Raw genomic sequence first — 19,742 nt, 5'->3', positions numbered from 1 at the left:
AGCTGTTCAACTTTGCACAGCAACCGTATACAACCATGGAAGCCAGGAAGTGGAAAATATTATATTGTAAATGGATACTGCAAAAGACTTAAGACATGCAGAAATTAGTCATCAAAACTGGAGGTTTGCCATGGCACAGCATCTAATACTATTGCTTTTACCAAGTTTTGCCAGAGGTTTTAATTAGTAGAACTGGACAACGTCTTTGTATTTCACGCAGATGAGAAACAGAAAGTTTGCTAGATTAAACAATTAAATAGCTAGTTTTAAGTTAAACAAACAAACAAACAAAACACCACCGTACTGACAAGTAAAACTTTATTTTCTGTAGATCAGTCAGTAGAGAATGACTCATTTTTTAAGAAAGGTCATTCTAGATTTGTAATTGCACTGTAAAGCTGAAGCATTGGAAGTATAGATCCATTACCACAGATTAAAAAAAAAAAAAAAAAAAAAAAAAGTTTGTGTGGTCTGTAGACTTAAGAAACAAGGAGAATTAGGGTGTTGGTAGACAAGTGTTTTTAGCCAGAGGCATAAGAAGGTATTACTCCTTTCATTATTGCCTGTGTAGCAGAACTGGCAAAAGAGAATCTGTGTCAGCTCTTTGGCTGCCACAGCTCAGAGTACAGCATTTTAATTTAATTTTATTTTAATTTAATCTCCTGAAGATCCAGGAGATGTCTCAGTTCACCCAACACTGCTACAAAGAGTGATATGAAATTTGGGATCGTAACCTCTTAATTTATGCCAGGACCTGTCAACACCTATATGTGTGCTGCCTGTATCTTTATAGTCTGAAACAATTTGCAAGGATGAAGTTCAAGAGTGCGGTTGATGGAAATCCTTGCAGTGGGAGATTAAGATTGGGACTGAAACTGGAGTAGATGTGGCTCCATTCACTGAACTCAATTCGTTTTTTGTTACTTCAGTACTCTGCTTTCTGTTCTCATCCTCTTAACTATAAGGCATATGTACTTTAACTGGACTTCAGGAGATAAAAACATTTCAAACGTGACTTCTCATAATCACTCAGTCACCCTAGAACTAACAGTCCAATGTTTGCCTTTTCGTCTTTTTTTTTTTGCCTTTTTTTTTTTTAAAGACAAAGACAAAGTAACTGTATTCTTTTAGAACAAAAATGAACAGCCTTGTGGAATTTTTGCATAGTACTCTTCTTCGGCAAAAAGCCACAGAACTTTTTTTTTAAATGGTTTCCAAGGATGAAAGTGACTTTGCCAAGCAAAGAAGCTTCAAAACAGGACTCAAAAACACTAATAGAAAGACAGATGGTTCTACTAAGAGATTTGCTGCCAAAAAAAATGTTAAAAAAAAAAAAAAGTGAAAAAAATGGAGTGATGTTATTGAAGCTGACTGCAAAGTTCTCTGATGACTGCAAATACTCTTGTCCCACTGCAAGTGTTAACTCTGCCTCCAGGGCTAATATAACTAAAGCACCACACACACACAAATTGTCATTGCCAAGCCCACAATGTAGCACAAGTCTGCACTTGATTCCAAGTGACTGCCAAATACACGAGCAAAACACCACACTGAAAAACTCCCATTTAGGAAAACATTTACCAGGAAAATGCCCTTTCTTCTTAAACCTGACTGTTGCAATTCATTTTTTTTTTCAAATCACTGTTCCCCTTTGTCTCTCCACAGGGCCTTTAGATCCACTAATTTCAATGACACAAACCCAGTTGTGTTAAGGAGGTAAGGACTGTAGAGTGATGAGGATGGTTTGCATGGATACAGAAATAACGCAGTCAAAACAATGTGATTTTCATTCCAGGATGGAATGTATGTAGCACCACTCAAACAGCTACACTTCATTTTCTCCCAAATACAAATAAGTGCAATTATGATTTTATTTTAATCCGATTACCTGACACAATACAATACAAATTACTCTTCATTTTTATGGCTCATTTAACTACCACATTTTAACTTTTGTATGTTTATTATTATTACCTAGAATTGCTAGGATACAACTGTTTCAAGTGGCACAGAACACAGGCCCTTCATTCTGAGTTTTATGCGAAGGGTATTTTCCTTTTGTTGCTCTTGTTGTTTTTTAGCTATTACTACATCAATTAACAGCTCTTACAAAAGTTTTGCTTTGCTACATTGTTTGCATACTTTCCAAAGTTTTCTCAACAATAATTTCTTCACTTCTAATTTCAATGTAATGGACTACAAACCAGAGCTATTTTCAGCCTTTCCAATTTATTCTGCTACTGGACAAATATATGTACACAAAATACTAACACATCTTTAACAATAAAAAAATGAATAGAGTTGTCAAGATTGTCCACTTGCCAGTCTCTCTATATGATTGATTAACTCTTCTTAGTTGTAATTTCCTGAAAGATTGTAATTTAAATCCCAATAGATTTAATGGGCTAAAACCTCACCGTGTAACTTCGTATGTACTTTGTCATATTAGTCTGGATGATGCAGATACAATCTCCCAAGGGCCTGTTTTTTTCACTACACATATTATTGTCCCAATGTCAACTGAACAAACAGTTCCCTGCTCTTTCTCTCAGTTTTAATGCAATCACCACATATCTGATTAACCATAAGTACTCTTGGGCTGCAGATGTGTGTTATGCACAGAAAAGGAATCTGACATAAAGGAAACAGCAAAGAAATGAACAGAATGTCATGAGAGTTGTAGTTCTTTACGAAGTCAGTTCACCGCTCAGGGAATTTGTACTTTCATTCACATATCTCTGACAAATAATTTGATGCAAGAGAGAAGCCCATGCTGCAAGGAAGGAAGGAAGACCACACCACTTGACATTTAGGTTTTGAGAAATATTTCCCTTAAGTAAGTGGTTAAACAAGAGTTCAAACAGCCTCTCTTATTTATGATGAGGAGAGCAAGTCATCTTCTGTTATGGCAAAATATTTTAGGAGTGGCAGAAATTGAAACCAAGTTTTAACTGGAGCCCACACCAGTATCAGGGACCCTTCATACTCATCACTTAAAATACAAAAGGGAGACTAGCCCTAAAGATCTTAACAATAGAAAAACAGTATGAGCATGTGACAAGTTATTAATACTGTATTTACTGTGCAAGTGGGAAACTGAAGCAACCAGAGTTGCCTGTAAAGACTTTCAGTTTGGGGAAATGCCTCTCTGAATCTTTACTTGCTTTGATGCCTTTCAAATCTGACCTTAAATGACTTACCCTTAGCAAAAGAAATTTGTTATTAAACTTGGAACAGCTTCAAGATGTGGAAACCTAGGCCAGTATCTTCACAGATCTATGTGTTTCCTTTATGACCTGACCATAACAAATGCACTCACATAAGTAAGTGCATTCAGTGCAGCTAATGCCAAATTCACAGAATTCCTGGCTTCATTATAAGCATAATACTTCTGTTTAAATTTTGGTCTCTTACCTTCTTTTAGGGACATACGATGGTTACCACAGCTACCTAAGCACTAAGCAGTATGTTTTTAACAGCTACCCCTACTGTTTGTTACTAGCTCCTGCTGTGACTTATATAAATTTAGACTGCAAACACTTGACAATTGCAGTTCTACTCCATTTTCTGTAAAATGCCACATGCACTTTGGGTCATTATATAAGTAGCTGCAAATACAAAACAGTTTGACAAAACAATAAGGTTGCAAAGGTAAGCATTCAAGGCTTAGGAAATACCAGAATCAGGATAGCTTGCATGACCTTATTTTGGCCCATTATGCCCAAGCATCCTGACAATCTTTTACTAGAAGTTCACAGTTTTTCCCCTCACGTGATTCTTGCTTAATTCATCAGGCTCATAATATTTCTCAAATAACATAAACCCATACTTTCAGCAAACCTAAGCCCCTAACATAGTAGCTACTGTTAGTTTTATCTGTTTTATCCTTATACACATACACCAATTTAATTTCCGTAGTTGCTCATTACATGTTTATTAGCATAAACTTTTGTATAAGTTTTCCTCTCTCCAAGGTAAATAGTTCAATACAGTTCCTGGCATCCATGTATAACACTTTACACTGAGGGGTGAATACTGATCTTCCACCTACCTCTAGTTCCTCAGAAGAAATTCTATCAATTTCAGTGAGACTGGTGACGGAGTAACGAATTACTCAGTGTGAATAAGACGGCTGCAAAAAGCAACACTCCCTTCTCTGCAAACCAACAAAACTCCAAGCAGTCCTTTACCCTTGAGCTGTTCAGATGTCCTTCACAAGCTGCACGAGCATCTTTTCTGAAATGATCTCCTAAATGGCTTCTTCATGTGGATGTGTGTCTAATTTTTATTTTCATTTGAGTTACCATTGTCAGTTACTCAAAGAAGTTCAAATTTTACATTCCTAGAACCATAGATGTGCTTGAATGATTCTTTTAACTTCGAATTGTTGTATGAGTATTTTCTTGCCCACAACCTGTTTAGAAGTTAAGTATCTCTTCTGCTGTATATAAAAGAATGTAATGTACATTTACCATGCAATGACATAAATATGTCCTTCAAAAATGACAGGTTTAATTGCATCAGTCCCCCTTCCTCCAGAAACACTTGGCTCACAGTGGCGCACACTCTGCTGAGGACTGGATTCTTTAATTAGCATGTGTTGGCCAGCTCTTTCTCTCTCTCTCTCACACCCCCCACGTCTATCTTAAGGGAAATAAAAATATATGTCCTCATATAACTACAATCTGCTATTTTCCCTTACAGTGACGTTTAAAATAAGAAAAGAAAATGTTATTCTCCTCATTTTCTTCCCTATACCAGTTCCCTAAATCGACTTAAGTGTGTCCCAAATCTATGTAACAGGGAGACTTGCCCATCTGGGTAATGCAGCGATCACTTTCACAGTGAGTTTGAGGTGGATTTTTATGGGGTGCTTAGTGAATGCTTAAGAAGCAAAAATAGAAGATGTATGCCCAGAAGAAGAGACGCACAGGAGACAGACAGCACACCCATCCTACCTCATGCTCTAAAGACCAAATGCTTTGCCTTTACTGCTGAGAAGCAGCTCACTCCACGGCCAGGCATGGTGGTATAGGGGTTCCTGGCAAAGAATTTTGTGATCAATGTTTCTTCTTGATTCTCACTTGAGAGTTTTTCTGCAGCAGATGCTTTGGGCCCTAAACATTACTCTTTCCTTTGTTGCATAAGAGGCTGTCACAGTTCATACCAGTACTTATCAAAATTCGTCTTGCCTGAACACCCCAGACCATTCAATAGTAGCACCTCACTGTTGACAATTGTTTACAAACAGTGGTACTGATAGTAGAAAAGTGGCAATCTTTTAAGAAGAATGAAAAAGGTTATTTAGGCAGAAAAAAAATACCTCCTATTTTAACTCCACTACCACAAGAGAATCTTATTCAGAATGATAGTGTAGAAAAAATTATTAGTTTGCTGGAATATGGCAACAATCTGTCTTAACAAGTAATAGGTTGTATGCATGCACCTTGGCTCACAGAAAACACGTGAAAAGAACTTTGAGGGAAACTGAAATCCAGAGAACTACATCAACAAACATTTTTTGTTTTAAAAGGCAAGGCTTTTCCAGGCAGGAAACTTTCTGTCTTTGCTCAGTCCTGCAAGAGAATCCAGGTGTCACCACCAGAACCCATCTCAAAATTATCTCATCAAAAAGTCTTTAAGTACTACTGAATGAACATGTTTAGCCTTTTTAACTGAAGTGCAGAGAAGTGCCTTAAACTGCCAAATAATACAGACAGTAGCTGTTTCCATGTCAATAATTTGCTTCCAAAGGCTTCCCTCCTCCACTTCATACTACGGAACAAAATGTCTGGTGAGAGACAAACACCTTTAGCAGCATTTTGAAGGATATGAGCCAAAACGTATTTTTGCATCAAGAAGCATCTCTTGGATACCTCTAAGGGAAGAAAAAGCAGTATTATTTATTGATTTATGTAACTAAGATAACTTCAGAACACTTCTTTTCTATTTGATTTGGTACAGAAAAATCATGCAGAGGAGAGAAAATGTGTTTCTCCCATTTGGGACGACACATAACAAGGAGTATTCTGGCTTGTGCCACTTAGCATGGAAGTTATCCACAGAGCAATTTTGCCACGAAGGCATTTGCACAAATGGCCCTACTGAAAAGGAAGAGGCCATCTGAAATAAAAAAGAAGACCCACTGAAATTCATTCCAGTATGAAGTTGTTTTACGTCAAAATCTTAAGAGTTCATGCATGAATGGCTGCTCCAGGCCCTGCAGCACCCCAGTGGCTGGGGTTCTCCAGCAAAAACAGGACTTGAAGGACAAGTTAGCCAACCTACCTTAATTCAGGTAATAGCTACGCTGGAAGACTGAAACATATTCTCTAAACTGCCCTTTCTAATCAAAGTCAGTTGCAGCTCTGGAGCAAAATTCAAAACAATGTGCACTTTTTTTTTTTTTTTTTTTTGAGGAAAAAGATCCATTGTTTGGTTGATTGAGCCATTTGTTCCATGAAGAGGCTAAAGTTAGCATAGGGCACAAAATTGTCTTTAGAGGTATGATGACCAATGTTTGGGCCAGACTGATTCATCTGATTCATTTCACCTTAATTAAAATTCACATAAATACTGTTTCTTATGCCATAGCTTCCAAGCACCTAGTTGTCTTGTTTAATTGGTAGTACCCTTCGTAGAAGGACAAGCCAGGACTATAATGGAAAGCTGCCATCAACTTGTGACTGTCACAACTGATGATTTATATGGCATATTGTCCTCTATCTGTGTATTTCCTGGCTAATAGCAACTTGCTCCCAAATGTAACTGTCATGTAGCAAGTTATCTGCAAAGTCACTCCCTTCGAACTGGAAAGTCTATGAGCTTGCATTAATAACCGATGCTGCCTTACAGCATATGATAGAGCATACAGTTCCCAGATGCTTGTTTAATGCTTTTCCCAATGAGCTCTGGACCAGTGCTGACGGCTCTAGCAGTAAGCTATTCAGGGAAACATTTGTCAGTGAAAAGAAAACAGGTGTGAGATTTCCTGATGTGTTTTAAAAGACAGCATGTAGGATAATTTCTTGAGCTGCACATGTGGACTGTTTTTCACAGTTAGCTGATCTATTATATGTCAGTTCCATTATTCAAATTATAATGAACTCAGGGCTTTTTGCACATGCAATAAAGAATCAGAGACAAAAATAAGTATACTTCCCTTGATGTTGTTCATATCAGCATTCTAGAAGTTACCTGTAGTTTCCTTCTGATTTTCCGTGTTCTCCTTAAAGAGACTGGAGTGGCTGCGTTTTCTGTGTGTGTGCTAACCCACTTCTCTCTCTTTCTCCAAAGTAATTTCTTTGGTATATCCAATACTCCCATTTTACCAGATAAAATTTGTTGTGTGGCAGTATTATGGAACATTGTCGAAAGAGCTTAAGAAGGAAGGTCCAGCATTAACTATTGCTACTAAGGAAGAGAGAGGAACAAATAGGACAGCTTGTGGCAGCTCTGTGTTAAGTAAGGGCTGTTCCTTTTTTGATGCTGTTAGAAATAGAGTGACAGGTATGACAGTCAAAAGAGGTGTGCAGAATCTAGAGTGTTTTCCTGTAAGAGCATGTTTTTTAATGCATACAAGGTTGACTATGCAAATATTAACATTATTAATCAATGGGTATGCTGTAAGAAGAAGGAATGGGAAGCAGGGATCAGCACTAGTGTGTGACACAGGGATAGGGGAGGACAGGAAGAGGAATCACCCAAATTGCCTTTCCAGTAACTTCTGTGAATGCTGCAAATCAATGGATTCAGGTAAAGAAATAAATTGTAGTATTACACCTCATCACAGGCAGCAAGGCCGGTTGCCCCACCCTGCTCTCTCTTCCATACTTCTGAGGTGGTTTTGCATTTCTCCTGACACCATAAGTATTGCTGTGAATGTTTTCATGCAAAGGATGCAAACAGGACCAGCTTCTTCACTGTGTCCTCACAAAATGTTGGCTCTATAGCTGCCCAAGACAGATTCCAGATTAGGAAGGAAACATTTATTTTATTTGTGGTTCTTGCTCTTATACGGACTGAAGGGACACAGCTTTTGGGGTGTAAGCCTACTCACTGCAGTGGGCTCCTTCATTTACTAAGTACTGGCATGTGTTCTTGCAGAATCAGAAGCAAAATTCTATTTTATTTTATATTATTTAATTCAAAGATTTCTTTAGTGCATTTTCCCTAAGAGCTGAAGAAATAGATGGCAAGAGCAAGGTTATGCCATTGTACAGAGCTGACCAGTATTTTTTGTCATATAAAGTTATTAAGAAACATCTGTGTTAAGACCATCTTTACACTCTTTCCTTTACCTGTTGTTGATTGTACCATTTCTGCATATTAGAATCCAAGTAAAAAATCACTTCAATGTGTAACTTGCAGTACTATTTTTTCCTGTCTACTGTTCCAAACGGGATTTTTTAAATCTCTGAAATAGGGAGAACAGTTCTAATATGGAAACATTTGGATTTAAAATGCTGTGCAGTTGAAGGCAAATGCCATGAGCTCATTTTTGACACAATGGTAAAGTCCAAATTCTTGAATAGATCAATATCTAATGTCTAAACCACTTAATAATGAGCTGCCTTCATTAAGAGACTTGTTATTGTATTAATGACCCCAAGACACTCTTGGAGAAAAACTGAATCAAAAGTAGCAATCAGCTCGTAGTTCAAACACTGCTTAACAGAATGAAGGTCTATAATGTAGGTAAGGATAAAATAGGAATTTAGTGGGTGTGCTGTGGTACCTCACTGGAACATAAATGACTTAAAAGGCAAGCCCACCTCTCATCCTGGTCTTCCTTTGCTCCCACCATGGCAAGATACCTCCCCTCTAACGCTCTTGCACTGCAGTGTGCCACAATCTGGCCTTATATTTCAACTTTTCTATTGCCACTCATTATGGGCCATGCATGACACATTGCCTTGAATAGATTTTACATATAATAAAATATTGAAGTCACATCAAATAATATAAAGCAGTTCTACTTTCATAACCCTTAACGCAGAAGTCTTGGTTACTCAAACTGGTTGGTGTAGAAGACACAGAGATCATCAGAATTCTGCCTTTTAACAGCTATTTCTTGTTTGTTTGTTTGTTTGTTTGTTTGTTTTTGCCAATTTTCTTAATATGATTTAATAAAGATGATTTTTAATAAAGAAAGAGGAAGAGGTATTCTTTTAGATAAAATCTTAAGGTTTCAAGATGTATTTTTCACTCAGTATCTCTTTGACAAGTGGAGTATCATTAATTAAAACAAACATAACAATTTTTATGTGTAGGCGGTGGGCAAGAAATGGGTTATTTAATATCATGTAGTGGGCAGAAATTCAAAACCCGTTCAGTTGCTGAATAGTGCAATGGTATAAACAAACATGAAAGTCTTATCAAAGTCATTCACTTATAATCATACTACATGGAAAGAGAAAAAATCATATAAAAGACTTGGAGAACAAAATCCACATTAAGAGTCTGTACACTCTTTTTTTTTTTTTAATTGAAAGGTTGAGGGACATACTTAATAAAACAGTATACAATGTAATATAGTATGGGGAAGCAAACATTCTTCATGGCCTGATCAGCGTAGACTTTGGCAGAAATTGGTCTGCTCAGAAAATTTTACACTTAAATCCACTGATTAAGCCCTTTGAATGCTCCCTTTTCCCCATTTTTTTAATTATTATTAAATCAGATACATGTTTCAACGTATGGCTGGTCTCCAGTGACATCAGTTTCAGTGCACTAGTTGCTACAACAACTCAATGCAATTCTTTCCAAAAGACATTTTACTATTATTATTATTTTCTATTGAGTTTTATTGCTTTCTTCATGGTCTTGAAAACCCCTGCACTTAAATATGATGGACAAATGGCCAGGAAAACTAAGACCAAATGTTAGTAGAAACCTCTGTGGAAAACACATTTCTAGTGTTGGATAGCCTCTACTGCCCAGGGAAACGCACAATAAAGACTTCTTTTCAATTTTTCAGCTGTTTGGACTTGTTTCTGACTGTCCCTTTTGCCAGTCGAATTGTTCCTTAATAGAGTTTAGTATCACTATCAAAAGTTCGATTTTAAAAGTAAAAATGTATTCAAGTTGCAGAAGAAAGAATATTTAAATATATATACCTAGCCACTTTTCCTTTCATGTCCTGATGCTTTTTTTTTCCTCATTGCCAAAATCATCATTTGAAAATGTTTTTCAGAAGTTTGGGAGCATTTTTCTAATAGGTTTGAGGACAATCTCTCATCTTGTGCCTACAATTTTGGGACAGCAATACATTTAAAGCTGACAGCAATACATCTACAGTTAACTGTAGATACAATGATAAGAGTACAGACACCTAACCTTCTGATTGCTGTGTACAGCCAGGTAGCCAGCTATCCAAATAGCTTGTTTACTGCACTGAATTGCAGGCACAAAAGTTTTAATTGACTTAAGCATTGTGACTTCTTTTTTTTTTTTGCTGTCTCCTTCAGTTTCTGTTTGCCTTCCTCCTCCACCTTTAATATTAGAAATTTGAGGAAAAACAACATGAGGACAACACAAAAAGACTAGGCGAACACATTTCTTTGGCACTCCTAGATATGGACCATGCAACGGAGAAGAAAATCATCTACCTCACAAGAGTACCTATCATCATAAATCAATTTTTAATTTTACTGGTGGATTACAGCAATCAGATAAACATTTGCTGCCTGCCTTCCTTGTATATTGCTCTTTGAATTGGCTTGGCCCAAGATTTAGTTAGGTGTGGGAGCCCAACCTAACTTACAACTCCCAGACAATATCTGATTGGTATGCAGTGGGGAAAAATATAATAGCATTCACAAAGCAGAATACACTCATAATATATGAAGTGCAGGATCTCACAAGAGGGGGAAAAGTACAACAGAGTAAAAATGAATAATCTTTGGCTATTTTCTTCCTAGTCCGAAGTAGTTCTTGAATGTAAAATCTTTTTTTTTTTTCTGGCTTGCCTGCCTTTAAATATACACATACCATACTCCTAGTTCAATTTTTAAGCCACCGTAGGTATTACAGGACAATTTACATGTGATTTGCATTTCTTTTTTTTTGAGCCTGTGGTTTTGGTAAGTCTTCCAAACCTAATGACTGTTCTTTTGGCCAGCAACATAAATGCTGTAATCACACAATTATTGTGCTGGGAACAGTTTAATTCAGCATTTTGTTCTCAACCACGGAACAATTACTCAACAATTTTGGTTAACCATACTAGCTCACTGCCTGGAGAGGAAGCTGAATATTCACAACATCTATTGTCTTACATAAAGGCAGTTAGTAGATTCGTATCTATTACAACTTTCCAGCATCACTTCGCTCTTTGGGGTACTTCCACATACTCCCAGCTAATGAAAATAAATTACTAGCGGCACACTTTATTAGCTTATTCATCTCTATCTGTTGAATGCTTTTAATTGTGCATTTGCATACTAAAGAGAAAGGTAGATGTGATGTGTCTGGGGGAGAGGGATATAAAAGAGCAGTGTAAAAAACTCTGAAAATACCACAGTGATGTTATCCGTCTCTGCTATTCTTCTAGGCATACACCATGGCCATTCAGAATTCATTTTAATTCCATCTACTTCTCTTTAGGAAAAAGAATTTTCTGATCAATTTGTTTATTCCTAACACAGTTTATACTGAAACACTGTTGGTCATATAGTACTCCCGAGTTCTCTTTAAGCAATTTAAGACAGAGAACAAAGTTTTAGACCAGAACACAGATTCTGGGGCTGGACATTTGGTGCAACTGAAAATCAGGGGCTTCCTGCTCAGGTTCACCAATGCAAATCAGCAATGTTATTTCTTAGTAGTGTGCGACAGCCACAGTTCCAATGTAACTAGAGGATCTGCTGATCCTCAGGGCTCTGGTCGTGTCACAAGACACGACAGTACTTGATGCTACTGAGTTAGGCTGAAGGGAGAGTAGGAAAAGCCCTTGAATAGTTTTCACTCACTCACTGGCATGACTAAGATGTGAAGATTTATTTGAAACCCCCACTATTTTTGTCAGATAAACAATTGTGCAAATCAAATGCTTATCTTCTGTGACTGGGCTTTTTTTTTTTTTTTTTTAGGCACTAATAGTCGACATGCTTCATGTGGTAGACCTGACTTGCAATAAAACAAATGTTAGTTCCGACTCTTCAATAAGAACTGCTTTAAGATAGTTAACTGTCAGGTTTCTTTCATGTTTTCTGCTCCAAATTTCAGTTCTGGAAGCATTTTACCTAAGAAAATGTAAACACTTTAATAATCATAGAACAGCAGAACAGCTTGGGTTGGAAGGGACCTTACAGATCATCTAGTTCCAACCCCGCTGCCATGGGCAGGGATGGATGTCTCTGATACTTTTGTTTTTGTTTCCTCTTGCCAGTCACAGGGAATATTTTCACTCAAAGCTGTGAATCTGAAAAGTACAACCCTGGCAATGCTGCTGAACAAGTAAAATTAAACCAATTAAACAAAGCTGGCTCAATAAACTTAATTTGATACTAAGAGAGATCAAGGAGGAAACCAGCAGATGAAAAAATGAAGTAGTATTTGATTTTTTAGATGCCTTTAGCTTTTAAGTAGTATTCAGCTCAGAAAATGGAGTTTGTAATAAGAATCATTTTCTTAAGGGCAAAATTTGACCTGTAGGAACTTTTTGTTGAATCCTTGCTCTGCTGAAGTCAAACACAGATTGATACACATGGCACTCAGCAGAAATATTAAAAAACAAACAAACAAAACAACAACAACAACAATAACAAAAAAATAATAATTAAAATCAAATCAAAAACCACAACTAGGCATCTGAGGAACAGAACGCAAGCTCAAATGTCATCACTAGTTAGATACTGAACAGTGATATCTCTTTTTTGCTCCATTTATGACATGAACAGTATGTCTCTTTTTGTATGAAGCTCAGTTTCAGCAAACATGGAGAAACATCTTGTCCCCAAACTACCTCTGGATCTCAGACTTTTCTCCCAAGATGTGGGAGACACCATGTGAACTGCATGAAGGAAACAGAAGCCCCACTCCTGTTCTTTCCATTTCTTGGACAAGTGCTAAGCTTTCACGAGGCTACTGCACACAAAAAAAACAAGGACTACCCCTACTTTTACGGAGGCATGTTAGAAAGGAAACAGCTACATTTTATGATCCTGTCATGCTGGTGGCTGAGCCTGTCAATTGATGCCAGCGTTGCTCTGCCTTGTTTCTGGACCATGATGAACTTCAGTCAGGAGCATTTAGGTGTTTAGCCTTGAGCAGTTCCAGGGCAGGCACAGAAGAACTACAGAAACCTTTCAGTTCAAATCGGCAGGTGCTGTGAAAGTTCAGATGTCCCCAAAGCTTCAGATCATGTATGGGAATGAAGGCTCTTCTAAGGACTTTCTGAATAATGGCTGGACAGGATGTGCACATGAACTCGGGAAGCCCTCCCGTATCCCCCAGTTTAGATGTTCCCGAAGGCTATCTAAGACCTGCTATCAAAGAGCAAATCCTCGTTTTCAGTCTGGCCCTAAGTCATCCAGATAAGAACTCTACAGAGAACGACTTTACCAAACAGCAGTACAACTGCATTAGAGGTCCTGACAGTACTCTCGTATTCTCCAGAGACAAGAAAGTAGAAAGACAGCAGTGCTACGTAACAACACATCGCTTGTGTATGTGCATGGACATCATTAACAAAAAACAGCTGCATTCCTGCAGCCAAACAGTTTTGAATAAAACAATCATGGGGCTCCTTGGCACCTAAAGGAATGATTTAGGACATGAATTGCTGGCTTACTGAGTGGCCTTGAAACCTGTTATGTTTACATGAGCTTATTAGTAACACTTTAATATCCCAGAACAAATCAGTAATTACAAAAATGCCTAACATGTGCTAAGACAAACGAAAACCTATCTAAAGTCTTTGGGTACGATATCCTTCCCTAAAAAGAAAAGGATTATTTTAGCAGTTCAAAACCAAAATGTTTTGCCAGGGAGTTTGTTCATTAAAATGTGATCCATTCCAAACACATCGGGTCCCTTTAAGACTAAAAGTCAGGGCTGTGTGCTCTGAGCCTTTTCATCAAGATGACTCATTCATTCATGGGAAGCGTGGATTGTATGGCTGGCTTATGGTAGCACTCTAAATTAGTACTCACACAATGGAGAGCTTATACAATTGCAGTAGTCCATATCCAGTAAAACTGCCTTAGAGCCTTGAATAATGGGCCTTGCTAAGTCTCTAACAGTTCTGTAAGAACCTCTAAACAGCTGCACACAACACATGACCTGTGCCATCTTTACAATGCCTGCTAACCATGAAAGGAAGCTTTGGGAACTATTTCCTGTGCACCCTCGCCATTGGACAGCATCAATCTCTTTGCTTTTTAGAGAACAAGAGGATTTTTTCCCCTCTCTTTCTTTCTTATTATTTTTTTTCTTTTTTTTTTTCTTTCCAATCAGCTCTCTACTGATCATCCTTCACATTTTAGCCTCTGCCCCAGAATACTCCGGACAATAGTACTGATTCCATCTGTGCTCTCCATTAAAGCCCTCGTAATCCTCCCGGAACAGCTGGACACTCTGATTCCACACACAGCCACTCCTCCGGTGGAAGCGCCTGGCTGCAATTACGCTTAGGCTGTGCTTTTTTCGAGTCCCTGCCTGCAAATGCCTTTCCTAGGGTCCTCTAGGGCTGAATGGCAGACTGTCCTGATGCACCAAATGGAACAACGTGCTGAGGCAGACCCAGGCTCAGATGATAATGCAGTGCTTAGTCACCCTGGTGCCCAGCAGCACTTAGAAGGCATTTTTTAGACAAATGACAATATTAATGACAAGCTTCAAACTCCCATCATGTTATTAAGTAATCATGAAGAAGCATCTTCAGTTAATCAAATGGTTTCAGCACCTTTACTTTAATGTTGCATGCCTACATTTTGCTTAGAAGCCTTTTTTAAGAACTGCCGTGGTTTGGCACTCTCCTGCAATAGCATATATTGAAGAGAATGATCTGATAGTGTCTGTCATGGTTTGAAATGACAGAGTGCTAGGGAAGGACCAGTAGAGCACACCCAAAGGTTGATCAGGCTGCACACCTTCATTTTTCCAGAGTCTTAACCTTCCTCAGACACAGCCGCTGGAATAAAACTTCATTACCTCTCACCTCAGGCCATAAATACATTAAATATGTATTCAGAAGAAAAGAAAGAATAACTAAGTTGTCTTTTACAAGAAGTCTATGCTGATATTCTAATTAAAGTCAATAGTGAGTCCTATAGATCTAAGTGCATCTAATGTGTTACAATGTGAGTGTATGTTTGTCTGTGTCTGTATACACACACGCATCATCTGTGCCCATAAAGAATTATAAACACACACATTTTCCCGGTAGATGTGAGTGCACACGTCTCACACACCACTCAAGCAAATGAGGGAAGCTATCTATAAAACTCATTTCTGGTATTTATTTTAAAATGTAAATATGTGTGTATGTGCACATGTACTGATATTTACATATATATATATATATATATATATACACAGTACCCACGAAACAGATGCCCCCCACACAGGAGTCCACACACATATGCAAGCATATAGGCATGCACCATGCAAGAGATGGTGATACCCAAGGGAAAATTAAAACAGAACGCAAACAGTATTTATCACACACCTCCGACAGCTTCGCTTGCACAGTACACACTCTCCTGTCTGAACAGGGACAAAATTGTATAAACCCAAATCTCTCAGAAGGACATTTTCTCTACAGCCAACCAACAGACATATGCCTTTTCCCTCCCAGCTTTCCAGGTAACATTACTGAACTGCAGTATTACCCATACTCAGTCCTAGGACAGAGGGAATTCTGAGGTTCTGTACTGTGTAACCCATAAAGGACAACAAGAATTTATTATGTACAAAACAGAAGGATTCACAGTTTCCTAATGTGACCCACAATACCTGTGTGAAGCCTTGAAACATCTCAAGACATTAGCCTCCAATGATAACTTTATTTATGGAAAAGCTATTGTGGGTGAATTTTGTAGTTTTATTCGACCTATGGTATGAAGCACTTTTACAAGCAGAGACTCAAAAATACACATCCAATACTTTTTCTGATTTCTCCAAAACTTATTTAAACTGTTTTGTTGTTGTCGTTATTTTTTAAATCTGCAGCTCTCATGCAACACTTTACAGCGTAAGGTAGCATAAAGGTTTTACTGCTATTAGTTGGAGGTATCATGCATAAGGCACAAGTAGCAAGCAGCACAGGTCTCCTAAACATGTCAACAAACCCTCCCTACTGCATCAGTCCACTGCACATTTACTGCTCCCTCACATGCATTATGTACAAGAATACAGATAGGCTGTCCATAGTTCAGACCAAGATCGGCTTTTCTTTTGTAAACCCAAGAATTCAAAGTACATGGTTCAAAGCACAGATAAATGCTTAGATTAAACACTTTCTGACTCGTTCCCCACTCTCATGAGAGGTCATTTATCCTCCATAGTCTTCACAGGTGGTCGGCAGTCAAAGAACACACTTCTAGCTGAATTACAGGAGATTTTGCCAAGATTGTTTTGTGATATGGGACTTAGAAATAGGTGCTAGTCATATTTTGAAAGTACTTCTATGGCTCCTTTAAGCCACGTTGCTGTGTCCTAGAAACTTGAAATGAGGTTTACCCAGAAGATCTTGGCAATATCTAACATAAGGAAAGGCATGTTTGGGAAGTTACTCTCAGGTGCATTAAGAACATCAGAATAGTCCATCAGGCTCCAGTAAATTTTCAGGAGTGCCAAATATCTGAGGAGGAAAGTTTTTACTTAAGGAAAAAAAAAAAAAAAGATAAAGTGTTTTCTCACAGTTTTCCTTGAGGAAATTGACTTAAAAAACATAAACAAGTTCCTAAGAGTTTTGTCACATCATTTTTGCTGGATGGAGCTTTCCTTAATTGCAAACAAGTCAATTTTATTCTTTTCTCTCCTTATCAGCTCTGACAGATAGTCCCCATTTCATCAGACATAAAAGCACCTGATAAAATAACCTGCAACCTTCCTCTTTTTCTCATATCTACAGGTCAGATGGACACCAATACTAACATTACCTCTAGAAATTTCCATTTAGACATCTACTTTCCCCTTCAGTGGATTCAACAACTAGTTTTCAAACTTCTAGTTATGGAAAGGGTATAGAAAAGTAAGTTTCAATTTTAGGCACACAGCAGTTAGGAAGGAAAAGCAGGAATGATTGGCCTTCCCCTGCCTTAATTTATCTGGCTTGAAATACCACGTCTAATCCTGGAAAACTAATTTAACTAGATCAAACCGTCCACACAGGCTCTCTGGGTTCTCTTTTACATTGTTGTTCTTAAAACTAGGGTTCCCAGCCACAGTCCTGCAATGCAACAAGAGCTTCCCAATACAGGTTCTGCAGCCATGCCCCATTTCAGTTCCTCACTTAAAATATTAATATTTTTTGCTAGTTGGTATGCCTATTTCATTAATGTTTTAAGATTATCAAGAAAGCATAATACCACCAAGGTAGTAACTAAGTGGTGTCTGTGCAGTGATAACAGTCTTTCTTAATACAGGTCCAAAAGGCAAAGGTCAAGTCTCGATCCAAATCCCTACACTGAATTCAGATCTGGTATTTAGGTTCAGCCTTTCGCAAAAACAGGTGAAAGGCTACTCCCATGCAATCTGTACTTGAAGGTTTTGGTTCAAATGTTCTCTAACCACAATGACAGACTACTTCATTTCTATACAATCTGTTTATTAGATGCAACACCCCATACTCCTCTTGTTTCAAGTGAGCTGGAACCTCACCTGATGGTGCACCAAACAGCCATCTCCAAGGTCACTGCTGAGAATGAGCTTTTTAGAACTCATTTGTAGTTTCTTTCCAATTGAAAGCCCATCTCTGACCTACTGTGAACCACTGCTAGATTTACTTGACATGCTTTACTTTATACAATGCAGCCACTGACAGCACAAGCAGTGTGCCAGGAGCAGAATTTGGAGTATTTCCTATCCCACTTTATGTGTATCGTTTGTCTTCATAGCTCTGAATTGTTTCAGGACAGGATATACTCCCCCCATCCCAAATTCTGACCTTTGTATAATGCAGACTGGACATTATAATATATGATTGCAGTTTTAATATGTTTACTAAACAATACTCATGATTTTTTTAGCCTAAGAAATACCAGAAGTAAAAAGTCTGTAAAGATCAGTTATTATGGGTCAACTACAAGTCTGCTTACTTCAGTTTCATTAAAAAATGTATTAAAAAAATATTGATATCACTGGAAGTATATTGAGGCAGAACAGCAGTAGAACAGAAAGGAATCCAACCTATGGCTCTGAGGCTGTAAAACACTGCACAAGATGTTGTGGGCAATAGTATTTTTATAAATCCTAATGTATGCAACGTGGACACCAAGAAGATAAGATGGTCAAACAGCAGTTTTCTGCAAACATTTATAAAATAAAGTTAGCTAGACCACAGCTGAAACTAACCTTTTATTGGTAATGTCAGGGTAGCTCAAAAGCTTATAGAATTCAAAGCTTCTTGCTCATGGGGAGGCAGAAATAGACTATTTTTTCAATACAGACTGAATTCTTACGTATGGAAAAATTCAGTCACCTCTTTCTACTGATAAAAATGAATAGGATTTCACAAAGGTTCACCTTATCTTGGATAAAAACCATTTATGAACTTCATAAAATGTAAGAACAGTTCACCAGATAGTACAAATGTACTTATGCTGATTTAAACTAGATGAGGATCTGACACAGGACTCTAAAGAGTCACAGCTGGCAGTTCTGTAACATCCTGTGCTGTATATACAACATCAACCAGCAGCAGCAATCAATTGTCCTTGATTCCCATGTAGCTGTTCAGTTGGTATTCATAAAACTCTCCATGCAAATGACAGTATTTTATCTTTAGAAGACACCGCATTTCTCTAGGTTTTATGAGAATATGCATTATTCTAGAGTGTGAAAAAGGATCACAGAGAATTCTGGAAAGATATAATAGACTGAATCCCATGAAATTTGTCTGTTTTAGGCTGCAAATCTGAATGATCTGCTTTGCTGTACTTATGTTGAGCCCAGGACAAATCAGTGAATCCATCCATACAAAGCTCATTGAAGGTTTAGGCCCTTGGACACTGAGAGCACAGAAAAACAAAATCAACAAAGAGCATCCCCACCAGACACTCCCAGTGAAAAAGCATAAGGAGTGATGGCATAGGCAAAGAGCAAGAATTGGGTGGGGGAAAGGGGAAAATGAATAACCATTTTGGCAAATGATCTTGTAGTTCAAATTACAAAAAATTTACAATCCACTTAACAAAAAAAAAAAAGAAAAAAAAAAAAAAAAGACCTCAGTGCAAGCTCTGAGAAATAATTTTAGAAAACTGGGAACTCCTTGCAATTGTTCATGAGTAACCAACTATGTGTCTTAATTCCTGAAAGACCGAATCCTGTAAAGAGAACAAGATAGGCCCATATTAAAACTTTTAATGACTTTAGTTTAAAAAAAAAAAAAAAAAAAAAAGGTGGAACTTTGCAGCCAGCTGGCTCCATACCGAAAGCCAGGCTGCACAGCTTGAACTTAAAGCTATCTTAACATAATGAATAAGTGCCAATAATTAGCATATGTAGTGTGAACAGGTTTGCTGGCACAAGCAAGTGAAAAACTCCAAGGTAAAGTTATTATTAGGGAGTAATTA

The 19,742-nt window shown here is 37.8% G+C and overlaps 1 protein-coding gene across 9 annotated transcripts in view; it reads right to left on the bottom strand.

The window, feature by feature from the left end:
* The window catches only part of SOX5 (SRY-box transcription factor 5), a 292,593-nt gene that overhangs the window by 101,659 nt on the left and 171,192 nt on the right, over nt 1-19,742 (bottom strand). The window lies entirely within an intron of this gene.

Source organism: Aythya marila, assembly GCF_965140915.1.
Source record: "Aythya marila genome assembly, chromosome: 1".
Lineage (NCBI taxonomy): Eukaryota > Metazoa > Chordata > Aves > Anseriformes > Anatidae > Aythya > Aythya marila.
Note: the sequence above shows the minus strand (reverse complement) of the source record. Positions and strands in the feature narration are given on the sequence as shown.